Genomic DNA, 6,439 nt, shown 5'->3' on the forward strand with positions numbered 1-6,439 from the left:
TGCAGCTGAATGCGAGTGAACAGTACAAATTGTTCGCAGTGTGCTTGCATGGTGCTTTCAAAAAAAAAAAAAGAAACAATTAGAAAACTCTGTAAAACAGGCTAAAACCAACTCCCCCGCTTCACATCTGGAAGTGCTGCAGAAACTTGGCTACACAGCTCCACATTCTCAGCGACGTGCTTTGTTTCAGCTACGGCTCCATTAGCCATCCCCGCAGCGGCTGATGCTAGGGCTGCTTCCAGAGCCGGCAAAGCCGCTGCGACAGGGGAGCCGTCTGCCAAGCCGGGCAGGCAGGGCCCATAGCAAGCTGGGAGAAGCAGCGCCCTGTGGAAGTCACCCATAAAAGATGTCACGGAGGTGGGTGCCCCAACGCGCAGCATTTTTTCAGCTCATAGAGAGAAGAGTTCAGTATTACAGCAGGAGACCCTGCAGCCCGTGACCGCTGGTGCTGTTCATTCACACCGCCACGCAGCAGCCGTGCCGGTGGCTGCAGCACCGGTGCTGAGGTCAGAATCAGGCCCCGTAGCACGTGGGTGGAGGCAAAAAGCTAACAGGAAGGATGCGTTTGAGCGACGGCTCCTGAAAACCAGACAGTGCAGACCGGAGGGAAAGAAAGCAGCTTCATCTATGCCTTTATCGACACATATTAAATGCACATACCTGTAACTCGCCTTTCCTTCAGAACTCCTCCTGATAAGATTATCTCCCTTAAAAGTCAACTGCAAAAGAAAGTGATTGTAAACCTGGCTGCATTTCTAGAGGGATGAGATTTTCCTCTCCAGATGGCCCACATCAAGGGCGCAGACGAAGAACGTTTCACAGCACTAGACAGTTCCACAGAAAAGACACTTGCAATTCCTTGCCTGAAAGAGTTACCTAAACCCCGGTTTATCTGCTGTTACCCAATACTCATCCTGCTGCTTCCCAGTGAGGATAAACGACAGCTAGGTTTCTGTCAGCGGTGCTCTCCAAAGGAGAGGGGCTCTTCTGGTTGCACACCATTACCCACCTTATTTGAGTAGGAAGCTCAACCAGGACTGACTTCTTTAAGTGTTTATATGAATCACTCGGACTAATGCTCCCCGCGGGAGTTTCATCTCACATTTAATACAGCCAGACTTATTTCAGTAAGTCCTGCAAGGTGGAAATAACACAGCTTTTCCATTCAGCATTCCTTTTGCTGTTTAATCTGGTTTATGTGTAAAAGCACAGCACAGCTGTAATGCCAAAGGAGCAGCAAATCTGAAGCAAGAAGCGAACAAGGGGGTATTAAGCAAGATTTGCTGTTAGACTGAAATCTCAGGAGGTTTGCAGTTGTGCAACTCTCCTCTGAGCTGGATGATTAGATTTGCTAGTTAACACAAACAAGGACATTTGTGGGAGAGAGGGAAAAAAAAAACCCAAACAAACAGATGGGTGCCTCCCTTTGCATTATGGCCAAGGAATTACAGATTAGTTTGAAGAAAACAGCAGGAATGTTCCATTTTACAGAGCTGTGTTTGGAGGAGAGACTGTGGAGCAAAAAGACAAGGCATATAAGCCCATCATAAACTTCTGTATTACTCTCCAGGAAAGCAGGACTGCCCAGCTATTACCAAGCACAATGATGCTGTTTATTTCTTAAAAACTGCATTCCTCTTCTCCTGCAAGAACCACTGACCCATTTCACTGCTAAAGGATTATATAAACAGTGCTTTTCTTCTCACGTGTTCTCCACCCCCAGTTTCAGGCTGGTTTTGGAAGCTGTGAAATTACATGAGTGAAATGTCTCCTCTCCTCCTTAGTGGGTACTCGGCCCTTTCTTCTGCCCCTTTGGCCAGCGGCTGCAGCTGACAGCAGGGTGCTCGGGTACCGCGCTCCCGAGCCCAGGGGGGCTGCACGCCATCCCCTGGGGCTTTCATCCACAGCAGCCTCTTCCTTAACCGGAGCCAGCCAGCCAGCGCTTCAGCCACTGCACACCAATTTATGCTTCTGCCTTAATGGACAACAACCTCCTTGACCCGCGAGCACCTCCCGATGCTGGGTGGGATCGATGATGGGCCCAGGTCTGCGGTGGCAGCGATGGAGTCGCAGAGTGGGCAGCATGGTCGGTCCCCGCGGCTGTCTGCAGGGCCGTATGGCCAGGAAGCATCGGGCCACATGTCTCTAACTCCTGCTGGTCCCTGGGTAGGAGGGGGGCAGTGGAGCTGCAGTCCCGGTGGGATTCGTGTGTCTATGTGTTATGTGACTGCAACTTCGCAGGAGCAGGGCTCAAAGTCCAACTCTCCTTCAGGGATGTCCCAAATGCCTCGCAGAGCCAAGGCACCTGGAGCACTCTCATGCTTTCTCAAGGACTCCACCAGTGTTAGCCTCACCAGTGTCTGCATGTGAAAAACCCAGTCAGCTGGAATGTGTTTCTTGCACACCTGCTTCACGATGAATTTACTTTTCCAGGCTAGATGAAGCTTTAGGAATATCTGAAGCACAAGAGAGGCATTGCCATGAGGTTGAGTTCACGTGAGGTGGGTCTAACGGGAGGGTGTGTTCATGTACTGCTCCACTGGCCCGGAGCTAAAATAATCAAATCATTGTAAAGAACATGGACACTGTGTGATCACTGATGTTGTTTCCTCACAGATGTTGAAGTCCCTAGGCAATGGGACTGTAAAGGCTTTTCTTTTTTTTTTTTTTTTTCCTGGAATACGCATGCTTCACACATATTCTGCAGTGCAAATTCCTGTTTAGTTACTTGGAAGGAGATCAAATTCCCTCTTCTTAAGATACTCAGTGATCTTGTCAGCAAATAATAACAGTTTCATTAACTAAAAACCTCCCCACCCTGCTCTCCTCCACCCTCCTTCCAGCAAAAGTACCTAGGTGATGAATAACAGTCATAAAAAACTATTGTTCACACATTAAATGCACAGGCAGCACAGCAAGAATGCAAACCAGTGGATAAATGTGAATGAACAGTGGCTCTGGGGCAGCTCTTGATATTCCTGCAGTCACAGGGTGCTGGGATCCCCCAGAAAGCATGGCTCAGGATAAAGACATGAAGATGACACCCAATGGAGCTTCACTCCCCCAGAGCCCAGCGGAACATCACTGCAGCTGGAAGACAGTGGTGGCCTCTCAAAACTCTCCCAAGTCCAGTTCCTGGCTCTTTGTTTGTTCTTAAAGGGGGAAGAAGAATTGAGGTGGACTGCTTCAGACTCCAAAGGAGGTACAGAGACCTGAGGTTTTCACAGCAAGAGTCTGCCTGCCTAGCTGCGCCCTAGGAAAATTCAGAGTAGTGTAGAGCCAGCTCCAAGCAAAACAGCTCATTTGCACTGAATCCAGGTGCTTTATGCATTTACCATTATATTTAAACTTCTCTATCACATCCCACGTTCCATGAACATACTGCTCACTGGGAGAGACCGTGGACCAGGCTCCTCTGCAGGCACTGCAGGTGTGGATGTACCAGGGGCCTGCAGGCTCTCGATGTGTGACCTACTAAACATCTGTAGGAATCTGGGCTGCCAGTTTTTTTAAAACAAAGTTAACGTATGAGATCTGAAACAAATATTTATTTTTTTAAAAAAATCTGACAATAAAAGGTTTCATCAAAAGTAAGATAAATTTAAAAGATCAGGATAACATCAGCCACCGTAGTTTCAATCTACGAAATAACCGAAACCAGCATCTGTGCATTAAAAGTCTGTGGTTTGTTAGCAAGGAGTAACCACAGAAATCTGTGTACAAAGGAGTAATGGTGGCAGACCATGAAACATGCTAGATCTGAATGTTTTGATAATGTTCAAAGAGCAAAGACATAATTCAGTCTAACTAATGAGTCTGCACGCAGCCTATGAGTATCTAATGGGTTGACACAACAAATGTAATTAGTTTGTAAGTTCCTGAGGGCAAGCACAGGTCCGAGCGATCTCACTTACATCAGGAATAGCTGTACCAAAGGGAATTAGTCACAAGGCCAGAGGGAGTATGTGGATTATCTGCGTGATCTTCTACCTACCTCAGGTCAGAGAACTCCCCTGACCTAATTCACTCCCATTTGAACTAAGGCATCTATTTGAGAAAAAGACGTTTTGGCGTAAAATATTCAGCACTGAAGAACCAGCCACAGACCTTAGCATGCTCTTCTACTGCTTAAGTACCCACACCGTCAATTATTATTGTTTTTTGCCCTGAGTCTGAATCTGCCAAGTTTCATCCTGCAGCCTTTTAATCTCACGATGCCTTACTCTGCGAAGGGGAAGAGCTCTCTGCTGCCAAATGCCTTTTTCCCTGCTTAAGGCTAGGTCCAAGTACATACGAGTTGTGTGCCTGCCCCTGCCTGGGAACCCAAACCCTGGTAGCTGTTTTGGCTGCAGGCATATGTGCTGGGGGAAAGCCAGCAGGCTCACAGAGTGAGGGGTTGCACGGAGCTTGTCCTGGGCAAGGCTGGGCACCCCGGCACAAGCACATCCCGAGGGAAGAGCACTGATTTTATTCAGGGTTGTTTAATGCAGAACGTGTACATAGAGGTGAGAAGAGCTGTGGGTGGTGTATGGCCGTGTGTGGTGGAGGTGGTCTCACTGGGCTTGTTGAGGGGGCTCTAGGGACTGCAATACTCCTCTGCCTAGATTCGGGATCCTGATTCACCCTCGGCAGGGACAAGCAGCAGAGATATGTGGCCAGGACAGTCCAGGGCACACACAGGAGCAGAACTGCAGGTTCTGGGGGGATCTCTGCAGCCCAGCAGAGAGGTGCCCAATCAATTTCATTGCCTCTAGGGTTAGGCAGCTGCTGAACAAGTACCTTTCTAGATCTAAATTTTGAAGCTTTAAGTCTGCTTACACCGCTTTTTGGGCACCTAGACCTTTTTCCAGATCCAGCCCTGACTAACTGTGATTAAGTCACTCCTTATCTTTTCTTTCAGAAGATGGACAGCTTTGAGCTCCTCAACAGGTGTGATGAGGGGCACTTCACAGCCTTTTACTCACATCATGGCTCTTCACTCTTTCTTCTGGAGTTGTGCTTACCAGGACTGGAGACCTCAGAGCACACAGGAGCCAAGTAAAGACCTCAAGCAGTATTTCCAAGCCAGCATCTTTCCTGTTTGTGGATCCAAGGATCCTGTTATTCCTTTTGCCACAGAGCCACATGCCACAATCACCTGTGGCTGGCTACTCCCTACCGCTGCCTCAGGACTTTTCACAGTTACATGTTTTCATAACACAGTCACTGATGCTCCAACACTGACCTGCCACAGTGTTACTCCCTGCAGTCAGGATGATTGTGATTTGCAACACATGAGAAATCAGTTAAGAAATGTTTGCCAGCTTTTTGACAGGTACACACATAACCCGTGCAGGTGGCAAGTGCCTCTCAGTGACAGTCAGCAGGACTGTAAGTAGCCCAAGGATTTATTTTAAAGATGTTGCATGGTCCTTCAGGTACCAAGGGCTGAAAAGCACCATCCTGAGGTCTTTTGTTCTGAGACTGACAGTGGATGTATGGAAATGCACGTGGCTCGCTCATCTGAACATACCAGATGTTACAGTTTGCTCAGTGCTAGGCAGCTGTTCTTCTATCCGATCACTTTTCCAACCTCTGTGTCAGCTGCAAACTTCATCACTTGGGATTTTATCTGAGGCACGGCTTAAAGCAAAACAACACAACACAACATTAAACAGCATAAGACAACACCCAATCCCTGCAGAACCTCTCTGGAAAGGAATTGCTTAAGGATGGTTCTCCTTTTAGTTATTTTAAGACTAGTGTGCTGGGTTTTCAGCAAGGTGAACCAGATTGAGTTTATATTCTTCTACCTTTTTAATCAAATGTGATTTTCTAGCCAGACAGTTGCTTACAGAAGCAACAAAATACTTTTATTTTATCAGTCAAACTTGTAATCTTGTTTTAGAAATATTAGTTTGACAGGAATTATTTTCCCTAATCCCATGTTGATTGGCATTTATTATTATTATCATCATCATCATCATCACTAAGCTTCTTTAATATTTTATTAGTTGAAGCCTCTATCTACTCTGTTCTCATTTTGTCCAGGAGCAAAGCCAGGCTGACAGATCAATCATGATCAGGTCATCTGATCTACCTGCTTTTAATATTGGCAGAGAATTGATTTTTTTCCCCACTTATCTCCATATTTCTGCTATCCCAAGACTTAATAAAAATAAAATTATTTTTCTTGGCCATCTCAGAGTATCACATATAAATGAGCCATACCTACTGATTTTAAAGTAGTCATACCTACTTTAACTTGTCAAGTTAAGAGATTCTGTTTACCACCCTCTCCGTTATTTTTGGAACGTAAAGTATGTCATCACCCCTCTGAGATATGCATACTTCATCCTGCTCTCTACCCAGTATGTAACTGGATTATTTACTGAACATTTCAATCTTTTCTGCATTTTGTTGACAATTCTGCTATTTTACACTAATGAATAACTGTCAG

This window comes from Pelecanus crispus, chromosome 1, assembly GCF_030463565.1.
Source record: "Pelecanus crispus isolate bPelCri1 chromosome 1, bPelCri1.pri, whole genome shotgun sequence".
NCBI classification, from domain to species: domain Eukaryota; kingdom Metazoa; phylum Chordata; class Aves; order Pelecaniformes; family Pelecanidae; genus Pelecanus; species Pelecanus crispus.